Source organism: Pristiophorus japonicus, chromosome 9, assembly GCF_044704955.1.
Source record: "Pristiophorus japonicus isolate sPriJap1 chromosome 9, sPriJap1.hap1, whole genome shotgun sequence".
In the NCBI taxonomy this organism is placed as follows: Eukaryota; Metazoa; Chordata; class Chondrichthyes; family Pristiophoridae; genus Pristiophorus; species Pristiophorus japonicus.
The window spans coordinates 207,388,605-207,409,060 of NC_091985.1; the positions used below are offsets into that span (position 1 = coordinate 207,388,605).

General features: G+C 48.2%; 1 protein-coding gene and 1 long non-coding RNA gene across 2 annotated transcripts in view; one reads left to right on the forward strand and one right to left on the reverse strand.

Moving 5' to 3' along the window:
* LOC139273549 (zinc finger protein 850-like) overlaps positions 1 to 20,456 on the forward strand; it is a 700,279-nt gene that overhangs the window by 125,458 nt on the left and 554,365 nt on the right. The gene's annotated exons all lie outside the window — the stretch shown is intronic.
* On the reverse strand, positions 613 to 20,295 carry LOC139273568 (uncharacterized). Its single transcript, XR_011595209.1, has 3 exons — positions 19,288 to 20,295; positions 13,372 to 13,537; positions 613 to 1,560 (listed from the first exon to the last, which is right to left on the reverse strand). It is a non-coding gene; the product is annotated as an uncharacterized lncRNA (long non-coding RNA).

Here is a 20,456-nt window from a genome sequence, read left to right on the forward strand (position 1 = left end):
GATGGGTGGGAAAACAAGTTGTGAGGAGGACGCAAAGAATCTACAAAGGGATATAGATAGGCTCAATGAGCGGGCAAAAATCTGGCAGATGGACTATAATGCAGTAAAATATCAGGTTATCCCCTTTGGCAGAAAAAATAAAACAGCAAATTATTATTTAAATGGTGATCGATTACAAAATGTTGTAGTACAGAGGGATCTGGGGGTTCTTGTACATGGAACTCAAAAAGTTAGCATGCAGATACAGCAAATAATCAGGAAGGCAAATAGAATGCTGGCAAGGGGGATGGAGTATAAAAGTAGGGAAGTCCTGCTACAACTGTACAGGACGTTGGTAAGACCACACCTGGAGTACTGCGTACAGTTTTGGTCTGGAGTTATCTCCAGTTCCGTGCCGAGGGGATTGCTACACCAGAGGGGAGGGGCAACATTTGGAGACACTGATTCCCCACCAATTCCCATTCTCCTTCTTTCTGGTGGATAATGGAGGGGCCACTGTGTGTAATGTGCAAGTCAGTAAGAATTGTCAGCAAGCTCTTTCTAATTGGAGATTGTATTCAGTGGAAACTTTCACACACTATTTTAGATTTTGTACCAAAGATCATTTTAGAATTAAAGTAAAAGATCATAATTTTATTGCAGACTGAATTTCTGTTGTGAGTCGCTGAATTAAGGGGAAAGATAACACACATGGACACTGCAGCCCCAAGAACACAATCAGCAATATATCCAGAATATTAAAGTCCAGTCCAGTTATAGGGTTATTAACATCAGCAGAAACAAACCCCAACTGTCAGAATGAACATGGTTCAGTCGGGATGTGATTAACAGCAGCAATAACAGCAGATTCCAACCTCTGCAGGCACTTGTGAACTCGCTGGTGTCTCAGCAGGTGGGATGACCGAACGAATCCCTTCCCACAATCAGAGCAGGTGAATGGCTGCTCCCCGGTGTGAACGCGTTGGTGTGTCAGGAGGGTGAACTCGCTGGTGTCAGCAGGTGCGATGATGTAGTGAATCCCTTCCTCCACTCAGAGCAGGTGAACGGCCTCTCCCCAGTGTGAACTCGCTGGTGTGTCAGCAGGTTGGATGACTGAGTGAATCCCTTCCCACACACGGGGCATGTGAACGGCCTCTCCCCAGTGTGACTGCGTCGATGAATTTCCAGCTCAGATGGTGATCTGAATACCTTCCTACAGTCACCACATTCCCACAGTTTCTCCATGGTGGGGGTATCCTTGTGACTCTCCATGGTTGGATGATCAGTTGAAGCCTCGCCCACGCACGCAACACATTTACAGTTTCTCCACGCTGTGAATGGTGCGATTTTTTTTAGGTTGTGTAACTCTTTCCACAGGCAGTGCACTGGAACACTCACTCGGGTGTGTGTCTCGGTGCTTTTCCAGTCACACTGATATTTGAAATCTTTTCCCACAGACAGAACAGACAAACATTTCTCCTTCCACTTTCAAAGGCCGATGATATTCAAGTCCTGCTCCGTGAGATCTTGATGCGATGTTTGGTTTGTGTTTCCTGTCTGAAAATCTCCCCTTCGAATACGCTGTAAAAGGAGATAATAAAACTCATCACTGTCAGTGCAAGACAGAAATTCAGAATAGGCACATCTAGGGGCCTAGTTTCAACAGGAGTTGCTCCTATTTTCTTGGAGCAACTAGTTTTTTTTGGAGTATCCTAGAAATTGCAATTCTCCACATTTAGTTTGCTCCAGTTTCAGTCAGTTAGTTCAGTTTCTTTTTAGTTCAGTTTTTTTCCCCAAAAGGGGCGTTACCAGCCACTTATGCCTGTTTTGGCCATTTAAGCAAGTTTAGACATCGAAAAGTTACTCCAAACTAATTTGGGCCTGAGTAAGTGTCCACTTTGGTACACTCAGAAAAACCTTGTGGACACTTTAGAAATCAGGCGCAGGTAGCAAGAAATTGGAGGGGGGGAAGGGGGGCAAGGAAAGTTTGAGGGAAGTTGGAGGATTTTACAAAGCATTAAACACTTCACTTAAAATTAAAGAACCATCATCAATAATACATGATCAATAAATCAATCAATAAATAATAAAAATTAAAAAATAAATTAAAAAAGCAATAAATAAAAAATTTAAAGTTCCTACCTCACCTACTGCAACACCTATCTGTTCGGGAGGACCGGGAGCCCTCCAGCAGCACACAGCCACACACTCAGCCGTGCCTGCCTGACTGATGACATTTTCAAGGGGAAGAGTTCGGGCGGGGCCCGTCGCCGGTGAAGGATTCGGACGTGCCCACCGCCGAGGAGGTGGGAGGGGGGGCCCAGCGAAGAGCTGGTCGGGTGGCCCCATCGCAGAGGTGGTGTTTGGGCGGGCCGTCGAGTAGGTCTTGAGGCAAGAGCAGTGGCGGCGAGGCGAGGCCCGAGGTCGAGCAGCAGCGAGGCGAGGGACTGTGAGGCGAGGTGAGGTGCGGTGAGGCGAGGCCCGAGGTTGGGCAGCGGCGAGGCGAGGGACGGTGAGGCAGGCAGGCCACTTGGCCTGGGCTGGGCCACTCGGCCGGGGGTAGGGTCGCCCGGAGCCACGACGCGCTGGGAGGGCCAGGAGCTACTGCGTGCGCAGCAGCCGGCACTCTTCGGCACAGGGCTGTAGCTCCGCCCCCTACTGCTTCTGCTGCGCTGCGCCCAGTCCAAAGCAGGCCTGATCATCGTGGAGAATCCCGAGGCAAGTACTAGGCGCGCTTTTCCTTCTAGAAAGTCGGCGGAACTCTCGGAGGTGCGCCGTTCTATGGGTCAGTCGAAACTTGGCCCCTAGTTTACATGGAACATTCTTTCCTCTCTTGTTCTTCCAAAGCTGCAAATCCCTGTCCAACACATTTTCCCTCCTGCTTTGTTGAAATCCAAACCTATCACACATTTCTAGACTGTTTCTCCTCCGCTCCCAGTTTTCACCACCAATTCTGGCTGGGCTAAGAAATACACTCACTGGTACACTTCCTTCTTCTAAGGGAGTGGACTCTGGCTGGGTTCAGTTCTACACTCACTGGTTCCCCTCCCTCTCCCTCCCCTGAAGGTGCCGACTCTGGATGGGTTCAGTTGTACACATCAGTTTCTCTCCAATATGTGACCCATGTGCCCAATATCCATGTATGAACCTCGACAGTGAATGTCACAGGCTATTCCACTGTCCTCACCTGAGGCCTCACACGTGCATTTTCCAGCAGGGTCACTGGGCCCTCCTCACAATGGCTCAGTTTCTAAACGATAAGGGGATAAGGGATTATAGGGAGCGGGCAGGGAAGAACATAAGAAATAGGAACAGGAGTAGGCCGTACGGCCCCTCGAGCCTGCTCTGCCATTCAATAAGATCATGGCTGATCCCATCATGGACTCAGCTCTACTTTCTCGCCCGCTTCCCATAACCCCTTATCGTTTAAAAAACTGTCTATTTCTGTCTTAAATTTATTCAATGTCCCAGCTTCCACAGCTCTCTGAGGCAGCAAATTCCACAGATTCACAACCCTGAGAGAAGAAATTCCTCCTCATCTCTGTTTTAAATGGGCGGCCCCTTATTCTAAGATCATGGCCTCTAGTTCTAGTCTCCCCCATCAGTGGAAACATCCTCTCTGCATCCACCTTGTCAAGCCCTCTCGTAATCTTTTAGGTTTCGATAAGATAACATCTCATTCTTCTGAATTCCAAAAAGTGGAGGCCCAACCTACTCAACCTTACCTCATAAGTCACGTCATAATCCCCGGAATCAACCTAGTGAATCTTCTCTGAACTGCCTCCAAAGCAAGTATATCCTTTCGTAAAGATGGAAACCAAAACTGCACGCAGTATTCCAGGCGTGGCCTCACCAATACCACTATATAGCTGTAGCAAAACTTCCCAGCTTTTATACTCCATCCCCTTTGCAATAAAGGGCAAGATTCCATTGGCCTTCCTGATCACTTGCTGAACCTGCATACCATTCTTTTGTGTTTCATGCACAAGTACCCCCAGGTCCCACTGTAATGCGGCACTTTGCAATCTTTCTCCATTTAAATAATAACTTGCTCTTTGATTTTTTTCTACCAAAGTGCGTGACCTCGCACTTTCCAACATTATACTCCATCTGACAAATTTTTGGTCACTCAGTTAGTCTGTCTGTCCTTGTGCAGATTTCGTGTGTTCTCTCACACTGCTTTTCCACCCATCTTTGTATCGTCAGAAAACTTGGCTACGTTACAGTCTGTCCCTTCTTCCAAGTCGTTAATATAGATTGTAAATAGTTGGGGTCCCAGCACTGATCCCTGCGGCAACCCACTAGTTACTGATTGCCAAACCGAGAATTAACCATTTATCCCGTCTCTCTGTTTTCTGTTAGTTAGCCAATCCTCTTTCCATGCTAATATATTGCCGCCAACCTCCTCAACATTTCCTCATAAGAACCCCCTCATCTCTGGAATCCACCTCGTGAATCTTCTATGAACTGCCTCCCCTCTCCTCTCCTCTCCTCCCCTGAAGGTGCTGACTCTATCTGGTTTCAGTTCTGCTTTCACTGGTTTCCCTCCCTCTCCTAAAAGAAGCTGACACTGACTGGGTTCAGTTCTACACTGACTGGTTCCCCTCCCTCTCCTCCCTGAAGGTGCTGACTCTGGCTGGGTTCAGTTCTACACTGACTGGTTCCCCTCCCTCTCCTCCCTTGAAGGTGCTGAATCTGGCTGGGTTCAGTTCTACACTGACTGGTTCCCCTCCCTCTCCTCCCTGAAGGTGCTGACTCTGGCTGGGTTCAGTTCTACACTGACTGGTTCCCCTCCCTCTCCTCCCTGAAGGTGCTGACTCTGGCTGGGTTCACTTCGACACCCACTGGTTCCCCTCCCGTGAAGGTGCTGACTCTGGCTGGGTTCAGTTCTACACTCACTGGTTCCTCTCCCGTGAAGGTGCTGACTCTGGCTGGGTTCAGTTCCACACTCACTGGTTCCCCTCCCTCTCCTCCCCTGAAGGTGCTGACTCTGGCTGGGTTCAGTTCTACACTCACTGGTACCCCTTCCTCCCATCTGCCCCTTCCCTTAAGGCGCTAACTCTCGCTGTGTTCAATTCCATACTCTCTGTTTCTGCTCCCACCCCTCTCCCGCAGGCAGAGTTTAGGGAGCTAGGAGAGGGATTAAAAAGCAGGACCTCAAAAGGTAGTAATCTCCGGATTACTCCTGGTGCCACGAGCTAGTGAGTAGAGAAATAGGAGGATAGAGCAGATGAATGTGTGGCTGGAGAGATGGTGCGGGAGGGCTTTAGATTCCTGATACACTGAGACCGCTTCTGGGAGAGGTGGGACCTGTACAAACCAGACGGGTTGCACCTCAACAGAGCTGGGACCAATATCCTCATGGGGCGGGGGGGTTTGCTCGTGTTGTTGGGGAGGGTTTAAACTAGCTTGGCAGGGGGATGGGAACCTGACAATAGATTCAGTAGGGAGGGGAGTAAAGCTGGAATTAGAAAGCAAAAATAAAGAAAGTGAATTTGAAGGAGAGAGGAAACAAGCAGGAAATAAGGGTAAAAAAACAAACTTAAAGGCTCTTTGTCTCAATGCACGTAGCATTTGTAACAAAATAGATGAGCTGACGGCAGAAATAGATACAAATGGGTATGATCTGATAGCCATTACAGAGACGTGGTTGCAAAGAGACCAGGACTGGGAATTAAATATTCAGCGGTACTTGACAATCTGAAAGGACAGACAGAAAGGAAAAGGAGGTGAGGTAACTCTATTGATAAAGGATGGAATCACTGCAATAGTGAAAAACGATATTGGCTCAAATGATAAGAATGTTGAAACAGTTTGGGTGGAGATAAGGAATAAGGGGAAAAGTCACTGGTGGGTGTAGTCTATAAGCTTCCTAACAGTAGCAACTCTGTTGGTTGGAGCGTAAACCAGGAAATAGGGGGGGCTTGTAAAAAGGGAACAGCAATAATCATGGGTGATTTTAACCTCCATATTGATTGGACAAATCAAATTGGTCAGGGTAGCCTTGAAGAAGAGTTCATAGAGCGCATAAGGGCCGGGTTCCTTGAAAAATATGTAACGGAACCAACCAGGGGGAAGGCTATCTTAGATCTTGTCCTGTGTAATGAGACAGGATTAATAAACAATCTCCTAGTAAAGGATCCCCTCGGAATGAGTGATCACAGCATGATTGAATTTCAAATTCAGATGCAGGGTGAGAAAGTTGGATCACTAACCAGCGTACTAAGCTTAAATAAAGGAGACTATGAAGGTATGAGGGCAGAGTTGGGTAAAGTGGACTGGGAAAATAGATTAAAGTGCAGGATGGTTGATGAACACTGGTGTACATTTAAGGAGATATTTCACAGCTCTCAAGAAAAATATATTCCAGTGAGGAGGAAAGGGTGAGAGAGAAAAGATAGCCATCATTGCTAACTAAAGAAATAAAGGATGGTATCCAATTAAAAACAAGGGCATACAAAGTGGCCAAAACTACTGGGAGGACAGAAGACTGGGAAGCTTTTAAAAGCCAGCAAACAATGACTAAAACAATGATTAAGAGAGGGAAGATAGACTATGAAAGTAAACTAGCACGAAATATAAAAACAAATAGCAAGAGTTTCTATCGGTATATAAAAAGGAAACAAGAGTGGCTAAAGTAAATGTTGGTCTCAGAGGATGAGACCGGGGAATTAGTAACGAGGACATGGAGACGGCAGAAACTCTAAACAAATATTTTGTATCAGTCTTTACGTTAGAGGACACTAACAATATTCCAACAGTGGATAGTCAAGGGCTATATGGGGGGGAGGAACTTAACACAATCACAATCACTAAGGAGGTTAATGGAACGAAAGGCAGATAAATCCCCTGGACCTGATGGCTTGCATCCTAGGGTCTTAAGAGAAGTATCAACAGGGATAGTGGATGCATTAGTTGTAATTTACCAAAATGCCCTGGATTCTGGGGAGGTCCCAGCAGATTGGAAAACTGCAAATGTAACGCCCCTATTTAAAAAAGGAGGCAGACAAAAATCAGGAAACTATAGACCAGTTAGCCTAACGTCTGTGGTTGGGAAAATGTTGGAGTCCATTATTAAAGAAGCAGTAGCAGGACATTTGCAAAAGCAAAATTCAGCCAGGTAGAATCAGCATGGATTTATGAAGGGGAAGTCATTTTGACAAATTTGCTGGAATTCTTTGAGGATGTAACGAACAGGGTGGATAAAGGGGAACCAGTGGATGTGGGGTATTTGGACTTTAAGAAGGCATTTGTCAAGGTGCCACATAAAAGGTTACTGCACAAGATAAAAGTTCACAGTATTGGGGGTAATATATTAGCATGGATAGAGGATTGGCTAACTAACAGAGTGTCCAGATAAATGGTTCATTCTCTGGTTGGCAACCAGTAACTAGTGGATGCTGCAAGGATCAGTGCTGGGTCCCCAACTATTTACAATCTTTATCAATGACTTGGAAGAAGGGATCGAGTGTAACGTAGCCAAGTTTGCTGACGATACAAAGATGGGAGAAAAAGCAATGTGTGAGGAGGACACAAAAAATCTGCAGAAGGATATAGACAGGCTAAGTGAGTGGGCAAAAATTTGGCAGATGGATATCATGTTAGAAAGTGTGAGGTCATGCACTTTGGCAGAAAAAAAAAATCAAAGAGCAAGTTATTATTTAAATGGAGAAAGATTGCTAAGTGCCGCAGTACAGCGGGACCTGGGGGTACTTGTGCATGAAACACAAAAGGATAGTATTCAGGTACAGCAAGTGATCAGGAAGGCCAATGGTATCTTGGCCTTTATTGCAAAGGGGATGGAGTATAAAAGCAGGGAAGTCTTGCTACAGCTATTCAAGGTTTTGGTGAGGCCACACCTGGAATACTGTGTGCAGTTTTAGTTTCCATATTTACGAAAGGATATACTTGTTTTGGAGACAGTTCAGAGAAGTTCACTAGGTGGATTCCGGGGATGAGGGGGCTTACTTATGAGGAAAGGTTGAGTAGGTTGGGCCTCTACGCATTGGAATTCAGAAGAATGAGAGGCGATCTTATCGAAACGTATAAGATTATGATGGGACTCGACAAGGTGGATGCAGAGAGAATGTTTGCACTGATGGGGGAGACTAGAACTAGAGGTCATGATCTTAGAATAAGGGGCCGCCCATTTAAAACAGAGATGAGGAGAAATTTATTTTCTCAGAGGGTTGTAAATCTGTGGAATTAGCTGCCTCAGAGAGCTGTGGAAGCTAGCACATTGAGTAAATTTAAGACAGAAATAGACAATTTTTTAAATGATAAGGGGTTATGGGGGGCGAGCCTGGAAGTGGAGCGGAGTCCATGATCAGATCAGCCATGATCTTATTGAATGGCGGAGCAGGCTCCAGGGGCCGTATGTTCCTATGTACACTGTCTAAGGAAACACTCCCAGGACAAGTGCAGCATGGATTAGATACAGAGTAAACCTCCACCTACACTGTCCTATCAGAGACTCCAAGGTCAGGTACAGCATGGGTTGGATGCAGCATAAAGCTCCCTGTACATTGTCCCATCAAACACTCCCAGGGCAGGTACAGCATGGGTTAGATACAGATCAAATCTCCCTCTACACTGTCCCATCAAACACTCCCAGGGCAGCATATGGAACATAAGAAATAGGAGCAGGAGTAGATCATTTGGTCCCTCGAACCTGCTCCGCCATTCAATAAGATCACGGCTGATCAGATCCAGGCCTCAACTCCACTTCCCCGCCTGCGCCCCATAATCCTTGACTCCCTTATCATTGAAAAATCTGTCGATCTCCACCGTAAATATATTCAATGACCCAGCCGCCACAGCTCTGAGGTAGCAAATTCCAAAGATTCAGAACCCTCAGAAGAAATGCCTACTGATTTTGGTTTTAAATGAGCGATCCCTTATTCTGAAACTACGCCCCCTAGTTCTAAATTCCCCCATGGAGGGAAACATCCTCCCTGCATCTACCCATCAAGCCCCCTCAGAATCTTATACCTTTCAAAAAGATCACCTCCAAGTCTTCTAAACCCCAAGGAGTATAGGCCCAACCTGCTCAAACTTTCATCTCAGCAATCAACCTCATGAACCTACTCTGAACTGCCTCCAGTGCAAGTGTATCCTTCCTTAAATAAGGAGACCAAAACTGTGCGCAGTACTCCAGGTGTGGTCTTACCAATGCTATATACAGTTGCAGCAGGATTTCCCTACTTTTATACTCCATCTCCCTTGCAATAAAGGCCAACATTCCATTTGCCTTCCTAACTAATTGCAGTAACTGCATGCTAAATTTTTGTGTGTCCTGTACAAGGACCCCCAGATCCCGCTGTACATGGCATTTTGTAATCTCTCCCCATTTAAATAGTAATTTGCTTTTTTATTTCTCCTACCAAAGTGGATAAGCTCACATTTTCCCACATTATACTCCATCTGCCAAAGTTTTGCCCACTCACTTAGCCTATCTATATCCCTTTGTAGATTATTTGCATCCTCTTCTCAACTTGCTAGGTGAGCACAGGTTCTGTACACAGTAAATCTCAGTCGACATTATCCCATCAAACACTCCCAGGGCAGGAACAGCACGGGGTTAGATACAGCGTAAAGCTCACTCTACACTGTCCCATCAAACACTCCCGGGGCAGGTGCAGCATGGGTTAGATACAGAGTAAAGCTCCCTCTACACTGTCCCATCAAACACTCCCAGGGCAGGTACAGCACGGGGTTAGATGCAGAGTAAAGCTCCCTCTACACTGTCCCATCAAACACTCCGAGGGCAGGTACAGCACGGGGTTAGATACAGAGTAAAGCTCCCTCTACATTATCCCATCAAACACTCCAGGGCAGGTAGAGCACGGGGTTAGATACAGAGTAAATCTCCCTTATTACAACAGTGACGACAATCCCAAGTACTTCATTGGCTGTAAAGTGCTTTGAGAGGTCCGGTGGTCGTGAAATGCGGCAAATAAATCCAAGTCTTTCTCTCTCTACACTGTCCCATCAGACACTGCCAGCCCATAACGAGCAGGGCTCAGGGAGGTTGGTTGCTAGGCACTGCAGTGATGTCATAAAGCAGGGCCATTCAGCCCAGCGGATCCTCTCCTTGTCCCTTTAAAGGTGGAGAGCTGGGACATCCTGTCTCAACACACTTCCCCTGTTCATACTGAGAATCTCCAGGGAAAGCCCCAAGGCCCAGAGTGTGGAACACAACCAAGGGAGAAAGAGGAGGAGAGCTGGTGCAGTGTGGAAGATGAGGGAGGAGTCTGCTCATTCCAAGGGGCAGATTAGACAAAGTGCTTTGAGTGGTGGGTCCAGTAGTGAAACTGAAATGAACCCATAGGGAATAAATAAAGATCCAATCCAAGGGAACAAGCAACGGGTCATTGGGCAGAAATCACAACTGGCCCAGAATTATTCAATGGGCGAGCATCGATTGTTTATTGTGGGAAGTTCTACACTTCAACCATCCATTGAGTGAAGAAGTGTTTCCGAACATCTCTCCTGAATGACCTGGCTCTGATTTTATGATTATGTCCCCTCGTCCTAGACAACCACCACAGCAGAATCAATTTCTCTCTATCTACCCTAGCAATTGCTTTCAAATTCACACTAAATTCCCACAGACTAGGTAGAGTATGATTTGATACAGAGTAAAGTTCCCTCCACACTGCTGCAGGGCAAACTTCAGTGTCCTTCCCAACTGCGCTGCTGGCAGCTTATCAATTAAAATTCAGCAGCAGTACGATCTGTCACTGCACTGAAAACTTTCCACCCGCAGCTCCTGATCAGTTTCAGGTTAAAGCTCCCTCTAAACTGTCCCATCAAGCACTCCCGGGGCAGGGGCAGCACGAATTAGATACACAGTAAATCTGTGTCAGAGGAAACTGTACCCCAGTGAGAGTCAATGCCAGAGGAAACTGTACCCCAGTGAGGGTCAGTGCCAAAGGAAACTGTACCCTAGTGAGAGTCAGTGCCAAAGGAAACTGTACCCTAGTGAGAGCTAGTGCCAGAGGAAATTTTACCCATGAGAATCAGTGCAAGAGGAAACTGTACCCCAGTGAGAGTCAGTGTCAGAGCAAACTGTACCCCAGTGAGAGTCAGTGTCAGAGCAAACTGTACCCCAGTGAGAGCTAGTGCCAGAGAAAACTGTACCACAGTGAGAATCAGTGCCAGATCAAACTGTGCCCCATTGAGACAGTGCCAGAGGAAACTGTAACCCAGTGAGAGCTAGTGCCAAAGGAAACTGTACCCCAGTGAGAATCAGTGCCAGATCAAACTGTGCCCCATTGAGACAGTGCCAGAGGAAACTGTAACCCAGTGAGAGCTAGTGCCAAAGGAAACTGTACCCCAGTGAGAGCCAATGCCAGAGGAAGCTGTAACCCAGTGAGAGCTAGTGTCAGAGGAAACTGTACCCCAGTGAGAGCTAGTGCCAGAGGAAACTGTACCCCAGTGAGAGTCAGTGCCAGAGGAACCTGTAACCCAGTGAGAGCTAGTGCTAGAGGAAACTGTACCCCAGTGAGAATCAGTGCCAGAGCAAACTGTACACCAGTGAGAATCAGTCCCAGAAGAAACTGTACCCCAGTCAGACAGTGTCAGAGGAAACGGTACCCCAGAGTGCCAGTGGAAACTGTACCCCAGAGAGTCAGTGCCAGAGGGAACTGTATCCCAGTGAGAGTCAGTGCCAGAGGTAACTGTATCCCAGTGAAAGTCAGTGCCAGAGGAAACTGTACCCCAGTGAGAGTCAGTGCCAGAGGAAACTGTACCCCAGTGAGAGTCAGTGCCAGAGGAAACTGTACCCCAGAGTCATTACAATTCAAAATATCTTCAGTTATCAGCAACAAATTGTATTTATAACGTGCCTTAAACATAGTAAAATGTCCCAAGGCACTTCACAGGAACTTTATCAAACAAAATTTGACACCCAGTCACATAAGGAAATATTAGCACAGGTGACTAAAAGCTTGTTCAAAAGAGTAGGTATTAAGGAATATTATAAAGATCGAGAGATTTAGGGAGTAAATTCCAGAGCTTATAGCCTCGGCAGCTGAAGGTACGGCCACCAATATTGGAGGGATGAAAATTGGGGCTGCTCAAGAGGCCAGAATTGAAGGAATGCAAAGATCTCTGAGGGTTGTAGGGCTGGAGGAGATTACAGCAATAGGGAGGGGCAAGATCCTGGACTGATTTCAAAACAATGATAAGAATTTTGAAATTGAGGCATTGATGGAGCAGGAGCCAATGTAGTTCAGCGAGCTCAGGGGTGATGGATGAACGGAAATTGGTACAAGTTGGGATGCGAGGGCTGAGGACAGATTGATTAGAATAGGCCTATATTCTCTGGAGTTTATTAGAATGGAAGGTGATATCATTGAAACTTAAAATTCTTCGTCGAATATTCAAGGTCTGGATAGTCTCGAAGTAGGGATCCTAGTATTAGAAGAGATCGCCCATTTAAGACTGAGATGAGGAGATATTTCTTCACTAAAGTTGTGAATCTTTGAAATTCTCTATCGAATAGAGATCTTACTGAATTGTGGAGTAGACGGGAGGGGTTGTATGGCCTACGCCTGCTGCTATTTCTTGTGTTCTTGAGTAAGGATTACGAGCAGGAGTGTTTTTGATGAGCTTAAGTTTGCGGAGAGTGTGAGGCCGATCAGAAGAGCATTGGAATAATCCAATGTAGCGGTAACAGAGGCATGGATGAGAGTTTGAACAGATGAGCTGAGGAAGAAGTAGAGACCGGCGATATTATGGAGGTGGAAGTAAGTGTACTCGGTGATTGAGGGAATATGGGTTCAAAAGCTCATCTCGGGAACAAGTACGACGCCAATCAATAAACTGCAACTCTCCATATCTGTGTTTCAGTATATTAGAATGCTACATATCTCTAGTGATCAATTAATCAGAAATGCTTCGATATTAGTAGTTATCAATATATGTTCCTATAATTCTAAATGTTCATGAACGAATAAATGATTCTATGGACGATAGGCCGTGCTGGCCTTTCAGATGGGTCTGTGCATCGTGATCAGTGAACTGTCTCTGTGCTTCCGCTTCAATCTTTCCATTGGCTTTCTCACCAGATGGGAAATATTTGAACATTGAGATCTGATGGTGTCGGTGTGAGTGTAGCCGCACCTAATGTACAGAGACCGGTCCATCTGCTGGGCTCTGCCTCAAACTGGAGTCACCACTTAGATCAAAGCCCTTTACTCTAAAACACACACAAGATTCACTGAGACTGTGTTTAGAGACAGAAAGTGATCTCACTTCACGGCCTCATGCTGGATAATTGTGCTCGGTGGTCAGACTCTCCAAGTCTCATTTCCTGCCTTACCTTGTAACCTGTGTGTACTGTCTACAGGACCGGTGTGTATCTGAGTAAATGGCACTTTCTCTTACCTTTCTCCCCAGTCGATCTATTGAAGCACTTTCAATTGGAAGGGGTTCACTGGTTGGTGCTCTCACAATCGTGCGCTGGTTCACCTGCTGTTGTTTCTCAGTCCACAATCCCTGTTTCCTTCCAGCTGTGGAACTTTCTCAATCACTCCGCCATTCACCGGGAGATCTAATTATGGCAGGGCAGAAAATTAGAAGAATATTAATGTTGTGAAGTGGAATGTAGTGTAAATTGTTTTTCCAATGTTTCAGAAACATATCTGTTCAGTATTTCTGTTTGATTTTATCCTTTTCCTCAGATCCCTGTCCGACCCGTCTGGACTTAGAGAAAATCACCAGAATTCTCCCCAAGTTACACACTAACTGATCTCACTGGGCTCCCAGGTTACACACTGTCTGATCTCACCAGGCCCCCGGGTTACACACTGTCTGATCTCACCGGGCCCCCGGGTTACACACTGTCTGATCTCACTGGGCCCCCGGGTTACACACTGTCTGATCTCACTGGGCCCCCGGGTTACACACTGTCTGATCTCACCGGGCCTCCGGGTTACACACTGTCTGATCTCACTGGGCCCCCGGGTTACACACTGTCTGATCTCACTGGGCCCCGGGGTTACACACTGTCTGATCTCACTGGGCCCCCGGGTTACACACTGTCTGATCTCACTGGGCCCCCGGGTTACACACTGTCTGATCTCACTGGGCCCCCGGGTTACACAATGTCTGATCTCACTGGGCCCCCCGGGTTACACATTGTCTGATCTCACTGGGCCCCCGGGGACGGGGGGCGTAGGGACAAGGAGGTGGGTAGGAGCAGGGGAGGGGAAAAAGAATGGGGGTGAGGGAGAGGAGAGGGAGAAGAGAGGGATAGGGGGACGGTTATCGAAGTCCCTCAGCTTTCCCAGGAACGCTTCCCCCCTCCCCCTCACAACTCTGTCCCCCTCGCCTGTCGGACCTCCCCACTCCCCGCAAACGTCAGTCTCCTCCCTCCCCTGTCATTCTGGGGGTGTGCCTGTGTGAGCGTGTCCATATCTCTTACCCCCGCCCCCCCCATGTCTCTCTTCACATCTGCCACCCACCCGCCCCCGTTCTCTCGCTCTCTCTCCCGTACCCTCCGTTGTCTCTCTTCCCCCATCTCTCTCTCTCTCCCACCCAGTGTCTCTCTCCCCCCCCCATTCCGTGTCACATGCCTCCCCCTCCCTCTGTCTCCAAGGACACTCGCCCTCAGCCCCCTCTCTACCCCGGGACACTCTCCCTCGGCCCCCTCTCCCCCCCGGGACACTCACCCTCGGCCCTCTCTCCCCCCCGGGACACTCTCCCTCGGCCCCCGCTCCCCCCCGAGACACTTTCCCTGGGCCCCCTCTCCCCCCAGGACACTCTCCTTCGGCCCCCTCTACAACCCGGGACACTCTCCCTCACCCCCCGGGACACTCTCCCTCGACTCCCTCTCCCCCCGGGACACTCTCCCTCGGCCCCCTCTCCCCCCGGGACACTCAGCTCCGCTCACTTTCCGCTATCTTGTTTAACTTCACCAACGGCCGGCCTCCGGGCTCCCTGGACATGCGCAGTGCCGCCTCACGGCGCGCTCAGGGAGGCGTTGTCCGCCCCTGCAATTGGCTGATTGACTTGATTGACAGGCCGTCCACCAATCGCAGCCCAGTATCTTCCTTTTCCCCCGCCCACTCCCACAGTCGGAGGCGGTGCCGCTCACTCAGCGCCAGTGACATCACCAATCCGGCAGCGCAAGCTGCGTGACGTCATCAACCCAGCAAGAAGGGGTGTGTGACATCAGAACCCCAGCAACGTGAGCTGTGTGACATCAGTAACCTGGCAACGCAGTCTGTGTGACGTCATGTAGCCTGGCGGGGAGGACACAGACCCCACAGATTGGCCGTGCACCGAGTCTGGCACCAGGGGAGGGCACCCACCCCGCAGAATGACCGTGTACCGAGTCTGGCACCAGGGGAGGGCACCCACCCCACAGGATGGTGTATACCAAGCCTGGCACCAGTGGAGGGCACCCACCCCACAGGATAGCCGTGTACCGAGTCTGGCACCAGGGGAGGGCACCCACCCTACAGGATGGTGTATACCGAGCCTGGCACCAGGGGAGGGCACCCACCCCACAGGATGGCCGTGTACTGAGCCTGGCACCAGGGAAGGGCACCGACCCCACAGGATGGCCGTATATTGAGCCTGGCACAAGGGGAGGACACAAACCCCACAGGATGGCCGCGTATTGAGCATGGCACCAGGGCAGGGCACAAACCTCACAGGATGGCCGAGTTCCGAGCCTGGCAGCAGGAAAACCATGGGCCCATTGGTTGTCACGTGTGTGTCCAGTGGGACGGGAGCTGTGGGATTTATCATCAGTGACAGGCCCAGATTACCCAGGTGTATCAGCGCTGCATGGCCCACAGGACAGGAACAAGAAGGAGAGAATGTTCTGAAGTTCTATCCTGTACTTACAGTGATGACTTTTGTAAACTCCTTTTACAGGGTATTAGAAGAAGAAGATTAGCACACGGGAAGCTCAAACCTAAAGATCACATCCATATCTGCCAGAGTCAGATGATTCATCAAGAGCTGATTATCATCGTCCTTTTACATAAGAACATAAGAAATAGGAGCATGAGTAGGCCATACGGCCCCTGGAGCCTGCTCCACCATTTAATACAATCATGGCTGATCTGATTATAGACTCAGGTCCACTTTCCTGCCCGCTCCCCGTAACCCTTTAATCCCTTATCGGTTAAGAAACTGTCTACCGCTGTCTTAAATTTATTCAATGTCCCAGCTTCCACAATTCTCTGAGGCAGCGAATTCCACAGATTTACAACCCTGAGAGAAGAAATTTCTCCTCATCTCAGTTTTACTTGGGCGCCCCCTTATTCTAAGATTATGCCCCCAAGTTCTAGTCTCCCCTATCAGTGGAAACATCCTCTCTGCATCCACCTTGTCAAGCCCCCTCATAATCATATACGTTTCGATAAGATCACCTCTCATTCTTCTGAATTCCAATGAGTATAGGCCCATTCTACTCAACCTTTCCTCGAAAGTCAACAACCTCATCTCCGGAATCAACCTAGTGAACCTTCTCCAAACTGCCTCCAAAGCAAGTATATCCTTTTGTAAATACGGAAATCAAGGCAGTATTCCAGGTGTGGTCTCACCAATACCCTGTAAAACTGTAGCAAGACTTCCCTGCTTTTATACTCCATCCCCTTTGCAATAAAGACCATGATACCATTGGCCTTCCTGATCACTTGCTGTACCTGAATATTAAACTTTTGTGCTTCATGCACAAATAACCCCAGGTCCTGCTGTACTGCAGCACTTTGCAATTTTCCTCCATTAAAATTTTAACTTGCTCTTTGATTTTTTTTGCCAAAGTGCATGACCTCACACTTTCCAACATTATACTCCATCTGCCAAATTTTTGCCCACTCACTTAGCCTATCTATGTCGTTTTGCAGGTATTTTGTGTCCTCCTCACCACACATTGCTTTTTATCCCATCTTTGCATCATCAGCAAACTTGGCTATGTTACACTCGGTCCTTTCTTCCAAGTTGTTAATATAGATTGTAAATAGTTGGGGTCCCAGCGACACCCATTTATCCCAACTCTGTTTTCTGTTAGTTAGCCAATCCTTTATCCATGCTAATCTATTACCCTCAACCCCGTGAACTTTTATCTTGCGCAGTAATCTTTTATATGGCACCTTGTCAAATGCCTTCTGGAAGTCCAAATACACCACATCCACTGGTTCCCTTTTTTCCACCATGTTCGTTACATCCTCAAAGAATTCCAGCAAATTTGTCAAACATGACTTCCCCTTCATAAATCCATGCTGACTCTGCCTGACCGAATTATACTTTTCCAAATATCCTGCTACTGCTTTTTTAATAATGGACTCCCAACCACAGATGTTAGGCTAACTGGTCTAGTTTCCTGCTTTTTGTCTGTCTCCTTTTTAAATAGGGGCATTACATTTACCATTTTCCAATCGGCTGGGACCTCCCAGAATCCAGGGAATTTTGTGAAATTATAACCAATGCATCTACTATCCCTGCTGTTACTTCTCTTAAGACCATAGGATGCAAGCCATCAGGTCCAGGGGATTTACCCGCCTTTAGTCCCATTATCTTACTTCTTAGTGATTGTGATCAGTTCCTCCCCCCCTATATTCCCTCGACTGTCCACTGTTGGAATATTGTTTGTGTCCTCTACCATAAAAACTAATACAAAATATTTGTTTAGAGTTTCTGCCATCTCCATGATCCCCATTATTAATTCCCGTTCTCATCCTCTGAGAGACCAACATTTACTTTAGCCATCTTTTCCTTTTTATATACCTATAGAAACTCTTGCTATCCGTTTTTATATTTTGTGCTAGTTTACTTTCATAGTCTATCTTCCCTTTCTTCATGATTTTTTAGACATTCTTTGCTAGTTTATAAAAGCTTCCCAATCTTCTGTCCTCCCACTTGTTTTGGCCACGTTGTATGCCCTTGTTTTTAATTGGATACCGTCCTTTACTTCTTTAGTTAGCCACGGGTGACTATTTTTTCTTTTACACCCTCAATGGAACTGGAACTGGATTGTAGTGGGACTTTCAGGAGAATATTAAAGTTGGCACCACAGAAATAATTACATCTGAGCGTCGCCATCAGGGCAACCTATTACCGGGGCATTCATTCATCGTGGGCCACCCTGACCTGCGAGAGGACACCACCGCAGGTCGGGAGGATAAAAGAGCAGCGAGGGTCCTGGAACATTGTGGGTCATCCCGACCTGCGAGAGGACATATTCTCATCCGTTCCGTGTACTGCTTTCGTCTGCATAGTGCTACATGTAACATGATTCGTGATCGGTATTGAAATGTATCCTGGAATGTAATGTAAACCTGTTATTATCTGCTCCATGTAATACCCTTATTTGCACAGTACTACATGTAACGTGATTTACGGATTGTACTAAACTGTACCCTGAAATGAAATGCACGGTAGTGCATCGAATGGAATTGCTGTCAGCATCTAAATGAATTGTATGGAATTGCTGACCGCAAGGTATTGAACTATTTTCCAATGTATTGTGAAAATTTTATATGAATAAAGTATATTTTTGAAAAAAAAAAAGCCACCATGGGTCAGGAGGATAAAAGAGCATACCACTGCAGCTTCCAGAGTGAACTGTTACAAGTGTGCGACAGCTTCAAGGTGGGCGACTGGATGACATCATCAAAACCCAGGTCGCAGTTTGGTGCGTGGGCAGGAACATCGGCGGGGTGCAGGTACAGCGGAGAAGCGGGAAGGTCGGGGCGGATGAGCGGTGAGAGATCGTGGTGGAGGAACGGTGAGAAATCGTGGCGGGGGTGCGGTGAATGAGGGTACGGGGCCCAGAAGAGCCGAGGGCCCAGGGGCAGCACGGGCCTGCCCACACTGTGTGCGCACTAGATCCTTGCAGCAGAGCAGGTCTCCTGCTGTCCTGGTTAACCCTTGCCGCTGGATAAAGGCCGAGCTCTGTCAATCACAAATTAAAACAAACCAGGCACAGGCATCTTCCACCCTTCAATTGGAGTTCAGGACTGGAATATCGGCTCCTTCATTGAAACAACTGCAAACCCATGTGGAAGCAAGTCATCCTGGTTCCAGGGACCGCCGATGATGATAAAGACCATTGTTGGGGAGATTGCGGGTATTCCCGGGATTCTGTAGATATTGTGGGAGGCCGATTCGGTGACAATCGCAGATCCACCCCGGAATAGACAAAACAATCTGTGACCCTCCTGTGAAGTGCCTGTGGACCTTTTACTGTGATAAAGGCGCAATATAAAGACAAGTTGTTGTTATTGTCCCGCCAATCCCTCTTTTTTTTCATAGGCAGTCCCTCGGAATCAAGGGAGACTTACTTACCCTCCTAAAATATGAGTTCTTTAGTGGTTGAACAGTCCAATACGAGAGCCACAGACCCTGTCACAGGTGTGACAGATATTCGTCGGAGGAAGGGGTGGGTGGCACTGATTTACCACATGTTCCTTCCGCTGCTTGCGCCTGACCTCTTCACACTCGCGGCGTTGAGATTCGAAGAGCTCAACGCCCTCCCGGATGCACTTTCTCCACCTCGAGTGGTCTTCGGCCAGGGTCTCCCAGGTGTCGGTGGAGATGTTGCACTTTATCAGGGAGGCTTCAAGGGTGTCCTTGTAATGTTTCCTCTGCCCTCCTTCGGCTTGTTTGCCGTGACGGAGTTCCGAGTAGAGCGCTTGCTTTAGGAGTCTCATGTCTGGGGCATGCGGACAATGTGGCCTGCCCAGCGGAGCTGATCGAGTGTGGTCAGTTCTTTGATGCTGGGGATGTTGGCCTGGTCGAGGACGCTAACGTTGGTGCATCTGTCCTCCCAGGGGATTTGTAGGATCTTGCGGAGACATCATTGGTGGTAATTCTCCAGCGACTTGAGGTGTCTACTGTATATGGTCCATGTCTCTGAGCCATACAGGAGGGCGGGTATTACTACAGCCCTTAGACCATGAGCCTGGTGGTAGGTTTGAGGGCCTGGTCTTTGAACACTCTTTTCCTCAGGCGGCCGAAGGCTGCACTGGCGCACTGGGGGCGGTGTTGGATCTGGTGGTCAATGCCGGCCCTTGTTGATAAGAGGCTCCCGTGTTTTGGGAAATGGTCCCCGGCCGGTGTCCAGGGCCCACGCCGTGGACCTTGCTGACTGGGGGGCAGTGCTGCGCGGCCCGGCCCAGCGGGAACAGGCTGCTGGAGGACCTTTATCTGATGGAGGTTTAGTGTAAGGCCCGAGCTCTGGGAGCCTCAGTAAATACGTCACAATGTCCTGGAGTGGGACCCAGGGGCAAAGGTCACCGCCCGTTAAACATTCAACATTTAAACCCAACCACCAAGCTCCGAGCGCGAGCCTCGCTCAACCCACTTCAGCGCCTCAGGGGCGGCCCCGTGCGGGGCTCTCCGGGGATGCGGATTGGTAGGAGCGCCTGTCACTCAGAGTGTGGGAGGCGGGTTTCCGGAGCGGGGCAGTCCTGGAGAAGGGGATTGGCCAGAGCGCCTGTCACTTAGAGTGAGGG